General features: G+C 37.8%; 1 pseudogene; it reads left to right on the top strand.

Annotated features, from left to right (window-relative positions):
• The first annotated feature begins 2,047 nt into the window (after nucleotides 1-2,047).
• LOC114804580 (small nucleolar RNA U3) lies at nucleotides 2,048-2,178 on the top strand (annotated as a pseudogene).
• Nucleotides 2,179-18,188: the final 16,010 nt, after the last annotated feature.

The following is an 18,188-nucleotide window of genomic DNA, read 5'->3' as shown; positions in this document are numbered from 1 at the left end:
AGAGTTTTTGTACTTTATTTCTGTTCAACGGGAGAGAGGCTGGCATTTCAGCAGGTCACTTAGCTAAAATATGAGTAATTTTAAATAAAGCAAAAAAAAATACCGGCCTTTTAAAGAAGTTTCGCTAAATTTTTTAAATATCCACCGAAAGGAATTTTTAAAATTTCTTACCTTAAAGGTGAAAATGCAAAATCTCGCAGTGCTTTGAATATTTGGCTTAAATTTTTAATTATATCACAAGAATTTCCATACAAATTTCCACAAACACAATTCTCAACTCGCAGCGCAAATAGTGTTATGGATGTCGAGAGTTTGGGTTGCGCGCCATCTTGTTGACCTCATTGGTCTTTACCGCCATTGCGAATGTATGTGCAGCACCGTCGTGGCCATAAAACGAAGCACCAAAGCAGCGTTGTCTAACCATTACACAGCCCTCCGCCCCTCAACGCCGCGGCAGCTTTGGTACATCAACGTAAATGGACAGACACCATGCCTTACGGCGCATAGAGCTTTTAGCAGCGACTACAATTTTTCGGCACATTTTTTTTAGTGCAAAGGGCAAAAAAAAAATGAATTTTACTTTCTCACTTTTTGCATTTTTTTGCTTTTAGTGAAGTAGCATAAATAAAAATGCAAATCCTCCGCATGAAATCCCCTGTAATTAACATACATTAGCAGTGAAAAGCGGAGTGTGACGAGGGGAGCAAAAGGGAGTGTGAGACAAGAGTAAAACTGACTGTAAAAAAGCTGCTGCTGCTCCTGCCATAAGTCACAAACACACATGCACTTGAGCTATGCAAGTCACATGCACACATATATACACACATATATATATATAGACACGCTCATATAATTAGTGCTTGGCTGCCAGGTTTGCTCGCCTCGCTCGGCTTTTGTCTGTGCCGGACAGGTGGAGAAGATTTCATTTAGCAGCCATTTCACACCGCAAACGAGTTGTACACGCTCACTTGACTGCAGCTAGTTGGAGCTGGAGCGCTGTAGCTGGGACGTACCGCAAGGAAGTATGGAAGAGGGAAAGGAAGTTAGTAAGAATTGCAGGGCACACAAAAGTTGAAACGGGGGCTTCGGCTATTTTGCATATTCTCTGACAGCCACTCTAGTTGGTCACTTTGTACTTGTTGTTTTTGTTTTGTTTTTTTCTTGCTTGCTTGCTGTTAATTTTTAGGACGGTGACAGTTTCAAAGTGAATATATGCACGGCACTGTAGTCCATTGGGCAATCGCACAAAGAAATGGTGTAATCGTAGCATTTCCGTATTTTTCGTGAGTTGCTGCTATTTTTAATATTTTTTCCGTGCTACACTTCATGTACGAAAATATGTGAGCGAAGTTAGTGCGCATTTGGAGTTTGTTGTTGTGTTAGCTTGTAGTTGGAATCTATACACAGTATGAGTCGTTATAAACAGCACAGTTGTCATACACTAATGCGCAGTGTTGCCAGTTTGTTCGTTTTTGGATATGAGGCAGTAATGAGCAAGGAGACTTGCAGAAGCGGGATTAATATGTAGAAGGACTCTTTCGTTATTCTAATGCAAGTGAGTAAGTAGTGACGATAATGACCTAATATTTGCTTAGTTATTTGGCAATATTTGGAGGCCTCCAAGTTTCAATTGAATATATGAAGTCTCAAATTCCAGAAACTGGTTTTATCAAGCAGTCAATAGTGGGAAGAAATACTCTCCATGACAAGGTGATAGTTCGACAGCTCAAAAGAACTCTTTCATAACACCACAAAATCATGGACTTACACAAATAATTTCTTAAATCTTTTGGATTCCATGAGGAGTTGTGTTATTTTTGAAGTTATACTTCTTATACGACTTCGGAAAAGGTTGCGATAATTGTTTGTCTCATTTAAAGGTTGCGAGTGAATGAGACATATTCGCATGTGTACGCATATGTATGATTGTATGCTTGCGCATTATTTTTCTTTCGTTTCTGTTTAATTTCTACAAATTCTCAACTATTTTGTGTGACTTTTGGTTGAAATACTCTGAGTTGGCCGTTGAAAAGTTAAGACTATACTGGATGAGGAGGTATATCGTTTTATCTGACAGCGTGAGGTTTATGAACTTCATTTATAATTTTGTCTTGTGGCATATTAGAAATGATGTTTCTTCGATGATTGTTCGGTTACAACGGATAAAACGACTTCTCAGTGGTGATTTTAATGAATAAATATCAAGGTTCTAGACAAATAATTATATGTAATAATGCAGTCAATAAGTACAGTAGGGCAATTCACAAACTGGTGCAAATGGTCTTGCATATTTGCAATATTTGTGTAAAAGCAACAATATGCCACAATATTCCTCAGAGAGATATTTTCATTAAAAATGATCAATGGAAGAAATTATCCTACGACAAAAGGAGGTACGACTATTGATGCGGTATTCGCGAGAAATATAGATAAACTAGATGTAAGACATTTCATATCGTATTTTAGTTATCATAATCCAATTCTAAATATTATAGATATCAATCCGTCAGAACCCAGAAATGATAATTGATTTGGAATTTGCTTTATAAAATGTGCATAATAAATTTATAAAATGTGAATTTAAGAAAGTGTCTCTCGCTAGTTTTCTTTCATACAAAATTATATGCATTTCTTGGAATATCACTAAGAAGTATAACTTCTTCCGCGCGTAGGGACTCCACGCACGTTTTTTGACACCAGCTTATTGAATTATTTAATTTTAGTTTATTTGCAATTAAATATTTTTAATTTCTTTGTTTCTAATTATATGCATTCTTGTTTACAGCACAACTCCATTTATAGCGTCGATATGCTAAATACTAAAGCGCAACACCAAATTAACATAATGCGGCTAATGAGTAAATGCGAACGCCAATGGAGTTGCAGATTGCACCAGAAGGAAAAAAAAATGGAAAATGAGGAAGTCAAAAGCACATACTTAAAAGCATTTTTGAAATAAGCTAAATCATCATGTTAAAGAGGGTAAGTAGCAAACCATTTCTACAATAAATATATACTTTGAATATTCTTGTTTGTATATTATATGTAGCATATTTTGGTTTGTTTGTTTTATATTTTGTTTATACTTTCGCAATATCCTCTACAGAGTATAATAGTTTTGTCTACCTAACCATTTTTTGTAATACCAAAACCTAAAAGATTTAGTTATAAGGTTATATATATGTCAAAATGATCGGGAGATGAGATGATGAGGATGATGAGTTGAAAGCCGAATGTCTATCTGTGTGTTCGAATAATCGAGATTCTACTGTATCCCAATGGGTAATCTTGTATTATTGCCATGCCTATATGACGTTAAGTGAAAAATTAGAAAGTGCTATAACTAAGTCACAAAGTAAGCTATAAAAGTGAGATTCGATAAAGAGATTTACTGCAAAGTGAATGCGGGGCTCCGACTTATACACGGTTTCCTGCATATATCTCGCAAGCTACATATCTGTCAACTAGACTTCCTTAGAACATTTCTTTATTTCCATTCATTCACTTTGCAATACATATAAAGGGATTTTCAAACGGGACGCTACAAAAGTAGACTGATAGGAACAGCATACCACGACATTTTTGATATTTCTCATCAGTAAGGTTTGACATTTCATCGTGGAAAGATATACGATGCAGGCAGCAATCCACTCGTACTCCATGAGTCACCATTACATCCCGAAAAAAATTACAGTTTGTTACGGTTTATAGGCCGGCGGCGTCATTGGGCCGTACTTCTTACGTAATGATCAAGACCGGTACGTTACTGTGAATGGGAATCGCTACCGCTCAATGAAAACCGAATATTTTGGGCCCAAATTGGATGATATGGACTTGGACAATTTGTGGTTCCAAAAGGACGGCGCTACAAGCCACACAGCGAAGCAACAAGCCAGCGACGATTAATGAACTTCGTACGAATATCGAACGAGAAATTGCAGCAGTATCGGATGATTTATGCTTGAAAAACGTAGAAAAGTGAGTTCAGCGTCTGGACTTCTGCAAACGTGGTGCCCATGCAAAAGAAATCAAGTTCCATACATAATGGCATCGAATGTACTTTCACAGCACACTCTTACTATAACTTTTCAAGGCCCTAGATATCGGACATGAGGCCTTGAGTGCCTGTGGTTAATTTTTCCGAAAATAACTGTAGAAATTTCATAGATTGTATAGAATTTTAGTGCCTTTGCGCCAAAAATTGCTAAAATCGGGTAATTACTTCCACCAGTTCCCATATATACTTAATATAAGGATTTCCATAATTCCGGTATTACATATATTTTGTATGTTATGGAGTGAGAATTCGACGTGTCGGTCATAGGACTTACATTGTGTTAGTACCTACGATACTCCCAGACTTGGTCGAGAGCCTTTCATAAGGTCTCTCCATTATTTGGAAACCTCATTACTTAATTAATTAATATGAATTTCGAATATAATAAGTGTTAGGCTTTCATTTGAAATTCTAAGGAATATCTATTATAAAAAAGTTAGGGCTCAATTTTTCACTTAAATTTGAAATATTTGTAAGCAATTTTTTTCTAGCTGTCCTTGCTGTGTGTGTCACAAATTTGTGCGTATCCATAAGTTTCCAATGAAATTTTCCACTTGACAGATTTTTTGATTTATATGCAATCTCGACACTCGCTGACGGCACAATAAATCTCCTCTGGTCGACGCAAGCGCACACATATCCACTGTTCAAATGCATAGAGCGACAAATTGTGGACAGTGGACATGTCAGGACGACAAGTCCATAGAAGCGTATGAAAAACTTAAAAATTGTGTCGAAAGTGGTTTGACTGGCCGAAAGAGTATTTTTTTGTGTTGTATGCAAGCGAAGAAAAACGCAGCAAATTGTTTCGATAGTGGTGAAATATGCTAGGCCATTGCTGGTGCCAAGAAATACATATGAAAAATATGAAGGGTTTTGTGTGTGTGTGTGTACTTGTAAATATATATTTTCTTTTATTTAATTGAATTTAGTACTCTTTTGCGATGTCTGCAAAGCCAAAAATATTTTAATGGTCAACACGTTAGAGAAAATATGATATTCCTGAAACGTTATTAAGTTGTTCTTCGGCACATACATTTATATGTTAGGGTAGTCCTTCCTACAAAGTGAAAATAGTTTTAAAAAATATACAGTTATATTAGTAGGTTATCAACTTCATCTCACGACATGGAAAATAAGGAAGAAAGACAAAAAATGCAAGTTGTATTCAGGGGAGTTGCATTTCAGATGACTTCAAAGAAATTTGAAAAAAATAAAAATTTAATATTTTTAATTAAAAAACAAGTAAGGAAGGGCTAAGTTCGGGTGTCACCGAACATTTTATACTCTCGCAATTTATTTTTTTAATTTTATTAATATAATACACAATTTGACCCACATATTCCTCATATATATAGTAGAAAATCCATTGAAAGTTTGACAGCCCAAATATTAGATATATGGGAGCTAGGGGAAGTTATGACCCGATTTCACGCATTTTAGGCACGGATACATATTATTAGAAGAAACATATTCCCTAAAAATTTTTTCAAAATATCTGAGAGACTTACTTATATTTTCTGTAAAAAATTAATTAGAAGCACTGAATCGGTTAGTAGTCCGATTTCGCCCATCTACGAACTTAACCTTCTTATGGTGCCAAATACGTGGACCACGTTTCATCAATATATCTCAATTTTTACTCAAGTTACAGCTAGTATGGACGGACAGACAAACATCCGCATTTGAACTCCACTCGTCACACTGATCACTTTGATATATATAACTCTATATCTAACTCGTTTAGTTTTAGGACTTACAACAAACCGTTATGTGAACAAAACTATTATACTCTCTTAGCAACTTTGTTGCGAGAGTTAGTATAGTTAGATATTATTTTAGCCTAACACGCGTCATTAAGTCTTCAATCGAGACCAAAATTCATATGTGAAAAATTGAAAAGCAGTCTAATGTATCTATTTTTATATTGAATTCAAGGACCACACTAATAAATAAATATATTGCATGTATTTACACTTATATTTATATATATTTATATATTTATTTTTATTGTGGAATTTACATGTAAAGTCATTTTCACTAACAGCCAAATACACGCACACAAACAAAACCGCATGCACGCATACATATGCAGGGCCTAATTGAATTGTGTTAGTGGCGTCACAGCCACAGTTACAACCACATTCAAGTACACAAACACACCCATATACAAATGCACACATACACATATTCTTCAGCGTTGCGGCGCCCTTACCACTTTCACTTCTGCATTTATCCTTTTCTGCTATTGGTAGTTTATGTATGTATGTATGTGTGTATTTGTTATGCAAAATGCCGAGAATTTCGAAAATTCCTTTACTTTGGCCGTTGGCTGCCTTGCTGCGGCATATGTTATTTAATGAAATTTTATTATTATGAACACGCCCATAAAAGTTTATTACGTGCGGCAAGTTAACTTCGGTCGCCACAAACACATACACACAAACACACTCATAACGCATACAACAACAAATAACGCACGAACAACAAATTACTAAACAAGACAAAGGCCAGTGGCGGTGAAGAGTGCACAAATTTCTGCTCAGCCTGCGGTTCGAAGGCGCTCGCCGGTGAATTTTTGCATATGTGGTTGCACAACAGCCCAAACACACACTAACTACCGCAGACACACACACCTTCATAGTTATTTAAGTAAACTAAACATCGCCCAGTCGATTTTATTTAATGTTATTGCTGTTTTTATTGTACTTCGGCTGCGGTGAACCGTGTATGAAGTGTAAAAAACTTACTTAGAAGCGTGTCTGCATTCATTGTGTCCAAACACTTTGTCGTCTTCAGTTTCTTAATTTAGTTAGTTTTTAGTTTCTTACAATTACTTTAGCCTAAATGGTGGTGTGTGTGTGTGGTTTTTGTTGTTGTTTCTGCACAGTTTTTGCTATTGGTATTATCAAATTAATGTTACTGGTAAATAACTTTAATTGTTTTTCGTATATTTTGCATTCTGTTGAATTGTTGTTGTATAGTTTAAAGGTCGAAAACGGTATTTTGTGTGTCCTAAGTAGGCGAGAAATTCTTTGTGGACGAAATTGTTTTTGTTTGGCGAAAAATATGTGCGTAATTAAGCTGTAATTGAATACTTATTTGGTTTTTAAAGTTTATTATATGAAAAGAGGAGATCGCATTCTTATTTTACAAGAAATTTTGTTAATATTTTTATAATTAGGGTCCAAAGTAGTATAGCACAGACATTTGGAACATGAATGTTAAGAAAAATTACGCCCATGATCAAAAAGAGATCTCTATTAGAGTCCTTACAAAGAAACCTTAAACCCCTTTACTCATTGAAAAGTAAATTCGAGTTTCCGTATTCGTTTTGGGTCAGTGATTACCGTTCTGTCGATTGATTGAGATTTTCTCTGTCGCGGCAAATATAAATATTTGAAAACGATTTCCACCATCCGTAGCAACTCATCAACACCATCTGTATTTCTAGCTCCGCAAATTTTCTCTAAACTCATCTGCTGACACGGTTAGGTTGGTTAAAAGTCTAAGAGGTTCGGTTATTCTCAATCAATCAAAGACGATTTTCTTAGAGTACTTATACTACTGTAACCGAAAGATGCACGAAGTGATTCGAAGGACCACCATAAAGGTACTAAAAAAGGGAATATGTTGAACATATCGGTAGAGAATATTTGGCCTTGTTCTCAGGATCAGCCCTCCGCGATATTTTTCTGTTCTCAGGCCTTTAGAGAATCCTTACTTGAAAAAGGTTAGGTTAGGTTATACTGGTAGGCCAATACGCCACACATAGACCAGTTTTGGTCCTTTGCGATACCAGATGGTGTGCCGTCACGTTGTCCACGAGGAATAGTCCTCCTTCGGGTTGTCTGCGCTTTCGATACAGGAGATGTTTCATTTTTTCTATTGCACCTTGCTCCTGACATTTCCTGCAGTCATCTCGATCCGTAAGTCCCATTTTCACTTGAAAAAAAGTTTTGGAAAATTTAATGATTTTCTCGAAAACAATTTAGTCTTTCCGTTAGTAACCTGGGAAAAGTTTCTTGGATTAGATTAGTTAATAGTTGGGATGTGCACTGTGACCTTTTGTCTATTGTGCCCTGCTATGAAAGTTATAACTTATCTATTAGTCCCACCATTCTGAAGATATACGGATAGTGCTGGCGGTAAGAGAGTGGATGCGCTCCTCGATAGGAATAGGGCTTCTGCTCTTACGAAGTGATACACAGCAGCCGCAGCTTTCCGAAGAGACTATTCGCATGTTATAGACATAGGTGTTTCTAGAGGAGCTTACAGTATCCTGTATAGTGTCTCACCGGTACCTGATTTATTAGATTCAAAAACCTTTTGGCATTGTATCCTCCCAGTAATCTGTCGCAAATCAATTTCCCGCCGCCTGCGCCTTTCTCGTTCTACCCTCTCCTCCACTCAGAATATCTACTAGATGAGTCCAACAGTCAAGGATAGTTCAGGACCCAGCATTACGGAACTTTTCTCGGATGAAGAGATAAAATATAAGGGTTCCTCGGTGGGAAATGTTAATTTGGAGACCTTTAGTGGAGTCATGTTTTCATAAAACCCAAAGATTTGCACACAAAGTGTTCATATTGGCTTTGAGTTTTAATTTTTTTACAAATGTACTCGAATTCATTAAACTATCCTCTTATCCACAGAATTATGTGTGTTCGTTTGAGCATATCTGACTTAATGTAAAAGTTTCTTATTGTGAAGTCTTCACTGCCGAATTAACACAAGAGCGACCTTCTTCACCGTCTCTCTAAAACATTTAAATGAAATGAAAATGAATTTAATTTAGAAGTTTGCTTGATTAAATGCGAAAGCATATCAAAGATTTATCAACAAAACTGTCCGAAATCCCATCACTCGCTGGCGAAATTGCACTAATAAAAGACCGTTATACAAAAAACTAAGAACAATGCCACAACTCAACGGACAGATAAATATTGTACAGGCCAAACATAACTCAAGAAATGAATAGCACACGCCTCCAGGAGGGGGGAGACAGCGGGCGAAAGCGTATTCGTAACCAAGCAAGCAGAAGAAGAGAGATATTTAATTCGGTAATGTTTTAATTTCACGCTCAAACTAGCATTTAATATCTTGGAAATTACCACCAACAAATAAGCAAGAAATTGACTTTGCCACACTCAGCCTCACACATTGGCACCAATAAAATACAAAATACGCCCGTTGAGCTGGCCACACATAATATCCCTGCTAAAATGCTATCCTTATCAAATTTTCAAAATCATAAAACAAAACTTTTCAACTTTTTGACATGATACACTGCCGCTGCCCCCGTCGCTACGAATCAACAACGACGTTCGTCCGGTGCACCAACAGATCCATCAAGTGGCAGTCAAAAGCGCTGCGCACTAAACCCTCCGCCTGCTAACCGCAAATGTCTGTTGCTAATCGGCAATCGGCAGAGCTCAAGGCGAAAATCAACCACTGGGAGCGGTGTGCAGGGGAGCCGTCTTCAAAGCATAAGTCAAGTCAAGTAAGAAATTTACCTTATTTTCCACACATACACAAGCACATATACAAGTCCACACAAACCGCAAATGTTCGCCCTCATAAAATGTTGCTTCCACCGGCAAGTGGCTCTAAGTGTTAAGTTGGCAAGCCAATGGAGTTTTGGTATTTGATAGCGTACACACACACACGCATTTCGTAGCTTTGCACTTTTGAAGTCGACTTCCAGTTCGCTTGACTTGTAACAAATACCGGAAATTGTTGTCAAGATAATTATTGTTATTTGTTTTTAGAGTGCCACCACTCACACACACACATCCAGAGAAATGGCAGCAAAAATTACAACTACGAAATAACCCAAAATGATGCACATTATGCCTCCATCAATTTGCGGTTGTAACCTCAATCCACTTAAGACGCACTCACAATTCAACCGGGTGGCACTCAGAAGTCAAAATGTACTGCCTTTTCAGCTCCGATTGACCTTTGTGGGCTAAAATAAATAGTCTTTGTAATGCAACGAAGGAATTGTGATCCTAGTGTAAGGTCTTCAATATGTACTCACCTTAATTATAGTAAACAATGGTGGAATAAAGAGGGTGCTCGGCTACTGAGTAGGACCAGAGTTCTAGCACTACTCGATTGTGGAGATGGGCATGGGCATGGTCATGGCATATTTTTTCTACTTTCCAATATCGTACTAGATAATGTTGACAAGATATATATAAGGTTGTCAAATATCTCCCTTCCGCTTTTTACAGTGATCGGATTTAGTTCAAATATGCGCCGTTTAGTTCGAGAATCTGTTTCCATCTAGATGACAACTCCATAATACCCCCTCGTAGAAGTCCCCTCCTTATTTGAGAAGAACTCGGACAGACACTTTTCACAAGTCTCTTTTGAGTTCAATTTTACACCACAATGGCGTTCGTCATGGACAGGAACAGGTGGTTATCACTTGGCGCTATGTCTGGGCTATATGGTGGATGCGATAAAACCTCCCATCCGAGCTCCTGTAGCTTCTGACAAGTCCTCACGAAGTGTGTGTTCTGGCGTTATCCTGGTGGAACAGTACCTTCCTGTTGGCCAATTCTGGACGCTTCCTCATCCAATTCGGGCTTCAGCAGCATATCACAGGCGTTGATTCGGACCAGAATTTTTTTTGCGTCAAATCATGCGACACCCAAACATCAAGCTTTTTTGTGTATCCAGCCTTCAGCAGATGGTTTAAAATGGTTTGGTGACTAACTCTCATGTCCTGGGCGATGTCACGAGATGCCACATGTCGGTCTAACTCGATGTTTTCTAGAATTTGATCGGTATTCGTCGTCACAGGTCTTCCGCCGGCTGGCTTATCCATGGTGTCGTTTTCACCCGCTCTGAATCGTCGAAACCATTCCTCATGGAACGTTTCTCTCGCGGATTTGCCTTTAACGAATTAAAACTTTAAAATAGCGCGAATTTCAGCGTTGGTGAACTCCATGTTTACACGTCCACAACTGTTGAACGTAATATCAAAACTAATATAACGGAAGGGATATTTGACAACCTAATATAGTGCACGGCTACTCAGTAGGACCATAGTTCCTACTATCAGTACTCGATAGCAGAAATGGAGATGGTCAAGACATAAGATTTCCATTGTTCCACAGCGTACTAGTTAATAATGACAAGATATGTATAGATCCGATATTTCATCACATTTTTAAACCTTCCAGCCATGAGCGTGGGAGTAGCCAAATAGAGGAATATTCTTTCTAAAATGAATATTCAGTGAAAGATCAAAGGTCATGGTAAATAATATCCAGTTGTGTACTTAGTTCACTACACGAGTGATATCAGTAGTTATATTGCTCTGAAATTAAGCCACCTGTGAAGCGATGAGTGACAATTCCGAAAGAAGAGCAGCGATACATGCCTTGAGCTCACCAACCTTGCATACAATATTAAGGAAACCCCAGTTTTTTTTATTAGACTTTCAAGAAAACGGACTCTTATCAATATCAACTTAGTCTGGAAACGAATCAAATTGTACTAAACACGTTCTGGCTTCGGTGGATTCTTCTGCGCTTTGGAAAACCCGTCACAAGTCACTGCTGGTCCGGGTTAAAACATAATCGCCCACTAGCTGATGGGTGTCCGGGGTCAAAGGCTAAATATCATACCGAATTCAAACACCCTAAATAGTTTGCAAGACGGTGGCGAAGAATCCTATCAGTACTTTCAACTTGACTGTTTGCTTTTGCGAAACTACGAATGAAAAACCGTAGATCTCAGACCTTTAGTGATTTCGGAGAACTAGTAAGAGCCGAAATCAATTGAATTAGCAGATTTAAGATGTGATCAGGTCCCTTTGACGATACAAGAGGGCGTTGAACAATTTTCAATATTTTTCGACATCAAATAGTACTTATTTTGAACTGTCCAAGTGTGAACTTAATTTCAAGGATCACTCTTAAAATCTAATCTTACCTAACCTAGTCGTACTTGGGTGAAATTTAACACTCTGTTGTTATGATTTATAGCTAAAAGCAAATTCTACTTATTCAATAAAATTGAAATTTACTCATTTTCATATTTTTCCACCCAACTCTACCCGGCAGCTCAACACTCGTCAGGCAGAAAAACGGAAATTTTTGCTAACTCAAAGCCGGATATTGTTGTGTAATTCGAAACGTGAGTATTGGCAGTGGGTTCAAGTGTAGCCAAAATACCATACCCAGCGTGTTGCCTTTGTGAGTGAGTAATGCATGCAATGCTCAAGTGTTGTTGTTGTTGTTGAAGTGTTTGTGTGTGTGATTGTTGTTGTTATTATTCAATGATTGTTTGCATTCATTAAAAAATATTTTATTTATTTATATTATTTGTTTGCGCACACATAGCACACTTGAATATTTATTAAACAGGTATTACATAAGCTCATCAACAGCCGAAATGACCATGAACGCGGCGAGCTCAGATTACGCGCTTGCGGTTGTTTTTGAGCGAATGAAATGAAATGCAATTGTAAGTAAATAAATATGCTAAAAATCATTCATATGTGTGTGTGTGTGTAAGTGTGAGTAGCGATGGTAAAGGAATGCAAGCGCACATTTAGGCGCATCTCCATTGTTTTACAAACACATATGTATTCATACATTCATATTCATTGTTATTTTTGTTATTTCATGCTGCATACTTAATTGCACTTAACATAATTTACACAGTTGAATTAAATCCAATTAATTTTTTTTAATGGCTACAAAGCATTTTCGGTAAATTAAAAATTCAATGGTAAATACACAGAAAGTGAATTGAAAATGCAATTTTGTGAGATAAACATTTTTTGATATTCTCGCAAATACTATTGAATATGCAATTGAATATAATGTGAAAATGAACTTTCAACTTTTCTGTTATCTGTGTTGTTAATTTTATTTTTTTTTGTGAAATCCCGCAGATTTTCATCTTAATTTCACAACGATTTCATGCAACAAAATCATTTTATAATATGTGAGTGTATTGCATTCTGTGCACTCAAATTACCTTTGCCAACAATGTTGTGCAAACATGCATTTTACACTTCGAATTCGGCGGAATTTCAGCAATTCAATGCCTTATTGACATGCCTCATTTAGCGTGAAAAGTGGTTTTTGCTTACTAAAGTGATTGATACACAATGGTCAACACAGCTCGCTTAACAAAAGCGCCAAATTCGAGCATGTCAAGTACATAAGTAACAGTAAACGTTAAAAGTACGAGTGAAATAATCACAACAATAAATATTCCCTCGAACAGTGAGCCGCTCAAGAGCTAATACGAGGGCTGCTATATATAAATGGGCTAATAATGAAAATAGGAATATTTATCAACGAAAATGGTTTTATTGTTTTTCAAAATATTCTCCATCGAGATTTATACACTTTTGCATGCGCTCCACCCAGTTTTCGAAGCATTTTTTTTTAGCCTTTTTTGAGCGATTGTCAAATTGTGCGGGATCCAACGATAACAAACCTTTTTTACGGCCAGGTGTTCATGCAATATCGAATGTATGCTGGTGGGAGAAATGCATAGGCATGCCTCTATCTGAAGGTATGTTACATGACGGTCTTGCATTATCAGTTCACGTACGGCATCGATGTTTTCTGACACAACGGCTGTTTTTGGACGACCTTCACGGAATTCGTCTTTGAGCGAGCGTCGGCCACGATTGAATTCGTTGTACCAGTTTTTCACAGTGCTATAGGATGATGCTTCATATCCATACAAAGATTTTAGTTCATCGTTGCACTCTTGTCGCGATAATCCACGTCGAAAGTTGTGAAAAATGATCGCACGAAAATGTTCACGAGTTAATTCCATTTTTTGGCCGAGATGATTTTTTTAATTCCCTGTAAATAAAACAATTCACGATTAAATGACAAAACGTTCTGAGTGATGTTATGCTAAAAAATGTCAAACTTTCCAAGGAAATGTCAGATTGCACCTGGCAACACTTAGTGTTGCCTAGGCCAGAAATATATATAGCAGCCCTCGTAACATCAATTATTTAATTTGATTTTCGGAATTTTTCTAACAGTCAACAATACTAGGGCCTGTTATAGAGTTTGTTTGGTTTTGAGTACGAATATTGTATATATTTTTGGACCCGACAATATCTATGGTCTCCACTTTTAAGATCATAAACATTTCCGTTATACGAAGCCTGACAAGCAAACTTATCTAAGAAGTGACTCCAATGTGTTTTACCTCTACCGGACTTATGTTACTGAACTTAAAAGCACTAAATTTGATTTGAACATAATTAGGATTAATAACTGATTAGAATACTACTCAAACTCGAAAGTATCAACTGATCACCAGAAACGCTTGTTCTTTTTAGGCTATTATCTGTCAAACAGTTTTGGATAATGCAACTAAGTGCAAGATAAAAAAACCATGTTTCAAACTGGCTGTCCTTGGAATGGGTTTAAGTGTCTGAACAGTTCCATTCCATATCGCTTCTCTTCTTGACTGGCGTAGAAAGCGCTTTCGTGGTTATAACGAGTTTACAACAGCGCGTCATCCGTTCCTATTTTTAGCATTTTGGCCCCACGTAGTTCTACCAAGCGAAGCCAGGTCCTTCTCCACCTGGTCCTTCCAACGGTGTGGGGATCTCCCTCTTCCTCGGCTTCCACCAGGGGGTACTGCATCGAATACTTTCAGATCTGGAGCGCTTGGATTTCGAAGCTGACGTTGTTGTTGCTGTTAATACTGGTTCCCAGGTATACGAAATTTTCTACAACTTCAAAGATATGACTGTCTACAGTGACGTGGGAGCCCAGATGCGGATGCGATGACTATTTGTTTGATGACAGGAGATATTTCGTCTTGTCCTCATTAACCACCAGCCCTATACGCTTCTTTATCTAGTCTGGAAAAAGCAGAACTAATGGCGCGATGTTGTTTCCAATGAATCCAATTGGCGTACACCAGCAGCTGTACACACCTAGACTAGGCTACAATCATCAACAAGCTGTGAAAAGATTTGTCACACTTCCGATTTTATTGAATCTGATTTAGATGATCTCCATAAACTTGCTCGTTTTTGTATTGTTTTTGGCTACATAGTCTGTGCAAATCCACTTTTATAGAAAGAGATATTACCTCGAATTTTAAAGTCAGGTTTTTACATCCTTTGTCTTACTTCTCGATGAACTTTTCATCGAAATAATTTCATTATTAATTTAACCCTACCAAAACTGCATAGTGAGCTTTCAAAGGCCCTTGCTTTGTAATAAACTCACATTTCATATTAAAAAGTTCGACGTCACTTCAACTTTGAACTGCTGTAAAAGAGGCGTCTGTCATGCACTTCCATTGCTTAGAACGATACTTTAACATTTCCTAGAATTCGCTACTAACACTGGATAGCCAGTGTTGCACAAGGCTCGTTGGCAGCTTGTAACCGCAAAGTTGTTCGAGACTCGAAGCTCGTTGCTCGTCAGTTGAAGTGTCTGTAATGTAAGTAAATATTTTTGGTGTAGAAAATCACTTGACGTTTGAACACACCGAAGCAACGCACTTGGTTTGCCACTTCACAATTTATTCACAGAAGAGTTTGCTCATGAACACACAAACACACACATACATATTTCAGTATGTGGGTATGGGTATGTATGCTTGAGCGCCTGCAAGTATGCAAATGTGTCGGCTTTGGTGTCTATGCTTTGAGCTATCAAAGCCACTCTAGGGTTTGACTGCTTCTCATCAAGCACCATTTATTGTTTTCGCATTTCTCACAACAATACCACTTCATATCCTGTTGCATGCCACACACACACATCTATGTACAACAACTGTACACCGTTAGTGCTGCCTCACATTTGCCAAGCTCTCTAATTCTACACTAATCACTCTGTATGCTGGTGTTCATTTATTTCGAAAAATATTTGCAACCTCTTCTCTTCTCGCATCGATTTACATTTACATATAAATTTCTTCATACATATAAAGTAGTTACTTAAATACTCGTACTTCGTACTCTTGCATGCCTCGTGTCTGTGTGTTAATCACGTTGCACAGGCTTGCTGTGTGCCTAGTTAGTTGCAAGTTGCAACAACAAGCTACAATTACACAATAGTTCGCTCTTATGCGCTTGTAATCTGCTGCTCCTCACACACACACACGATCAAAATGTGCTTGCATATGTATTGTTGTCTTTATTGTTGGCTTGATAGTGCTTAATGCTAATTGAAGCCTGAATTTTCTAAACACTTACCTACTTTCGGCTTGCACTTGTTGATTGAGTTTCTGTGTAGCCGCCTCTAGTCCGTGTGTGTTGCTGTTGTCACTATTTCCATAGTGTTGTTGCCTCTATATCCTTATTGCTGTATTGTATTGTTCAGCTGCAGTTACTGTTATATATCGTCGGCTTAATGCATCTTCGCCTGCTGATTATTACTTACTTCTAGTTATTCATAGCTTTTCCCAGAAGTTCTCTCGGTTGCTTAAGGCTAAGCAGCTTGTGCTTTGCAGTTAGACCGTTGCAATTCATTAAAATTTCCAGCGATTATTGAGTGTATTAATCTTGTTCTTCTCTCCTCATGCTCTAATTGCAAATTTTTGTATAAATTAGTATGTCTTTATCAGTACGAATGGCACCCATTTATGGCTAAAAAGGAAGAGTTCGATGGTATTTTTTAGTGAAATACGCTGTCATTGAGTTTAGAAGCGTTATCGCTGTCCTGTTATCGGAGTGAACAGAACTCCTTTCTGAACGGAGCCCAAGATCTTATGTCAATTTAAAGATCAAGCAACATTTGCTTGAGAAATTTCGTAGATAGTCTGGAATTTGGAAAGTCGGGTTCATGAAGAGTCCAAAGAGGTAACTACCCAACCAATATTTCACGATTTAAACTATACACCTCGTTCAGCGACTCTGTGAAGTCAATAGGTCCATCGAAAATATGACGCAGTGAACTGAGTTTTCAGAAATATTTTTATCTGTCTAAGGTTTCTTGAGCTATGTTTTGTTTGTAGACTTCAAATGAGTTGACAGTTCTTGACCGGATAAATATTCAGTTCCGTTACAGTTAGGTGAAAAATACCTATCGAGGTAGATAGTATGTAGAGATAAGTTGTTGTAGTGGGTGGCTACTATTTGAAATAATGAAGATACTGACTTGAGTGCACAAACTGCGAGTTTTAATTTGTCGGACGATCCTTCAAATTCAAGATCATGATCTCAGATTTTATGCCAGTATTCTTATTAGTGCTTTAAATATTTGTATTAGCATTGGGAGATCTTAACTGGTTTATGTTACAAAAATATGCTGGGTTGTCTGAGTGTTGGACCCAAACTTGTGTGACTTAGATATAGAATGTTTGATTCCCTTCCTCTTTGTCTGTTGAAAGGTCTTGACATAACCTACAGAACGACGGTATGCATGATTTTGCTTTCAACAGTTATAGACGTGTAAACATGGAGTTCACTAACGTCGAAATTTTAAAGTTTTCCTTCGTTAAAGGCAAATCCGCTAGAGAAGCGTTCCGTGAGATTAATGGTGTTTTGGGGTCTATTGGTCTATCACTTGGAACTGCGGAAGAATGGTTTCGACGATTCAGAGCGGGTGGAAACGACATCATGGATAAGCCAGCCGGCAGAAGACCTGTGACGACGAATACCGATCAAATCATGGAAAACATTGAGTTAGACCGGCATGTGGCATCTCGTGACATCGCCCAGGAGATGTGAGTTAGTCACCAAACAATTTTAAACCATCTGTAGCAGGTTGGATACACAAAAAAGATTGATGTTTGGGTACTGCAGGATTTGACACAAAAAAACCTTCTGTACCAAAACGCTTCTTCGAAACGGACTGAAACGGAACGAACTCGACCCATTTTTGAAGCGGATAGTGACTGGCGACGAAAAATGTATCACATACGACAATATCAAGCGAAAACGGTCGTGGTCGAAGGCTGGTGAATCGTCCCAAACAGTGGCCAAGCCGGAATTGACGGCCAGAAAGGTTTTGCTGTGTGTTTGGTGGGATTGAAAGAGAATCATCTACTATGAGCTGCTCCCATATGGCCAGACGCTTAATTCTACCATCTACTGCGAACAACTGGACCGCTTGAAGCAGGCGATCGACCAGAAGCGTCCAGAATTTTCCAACACGAAAGGTGTTGT

This window comes from Zeugodacus cucurbitae, chromosome 2 (assembly GCF_028554725.1).
Source record: "Zeugodacus cucurbitae isolate PBARC_wt_2022May chromosome 2, idZeuCucr1.2, whole genome shotgun sequence".
Lineage (NCBI taxonomy): Eukaryota > Metazoa > Arthropoda > Insecta > Diptera > Tephritidae > Zeugodacus > Zeugodacus cucurbitae.
This window is presented reverse-complemented; position numbering and strand designations above follow the sequence as displayed.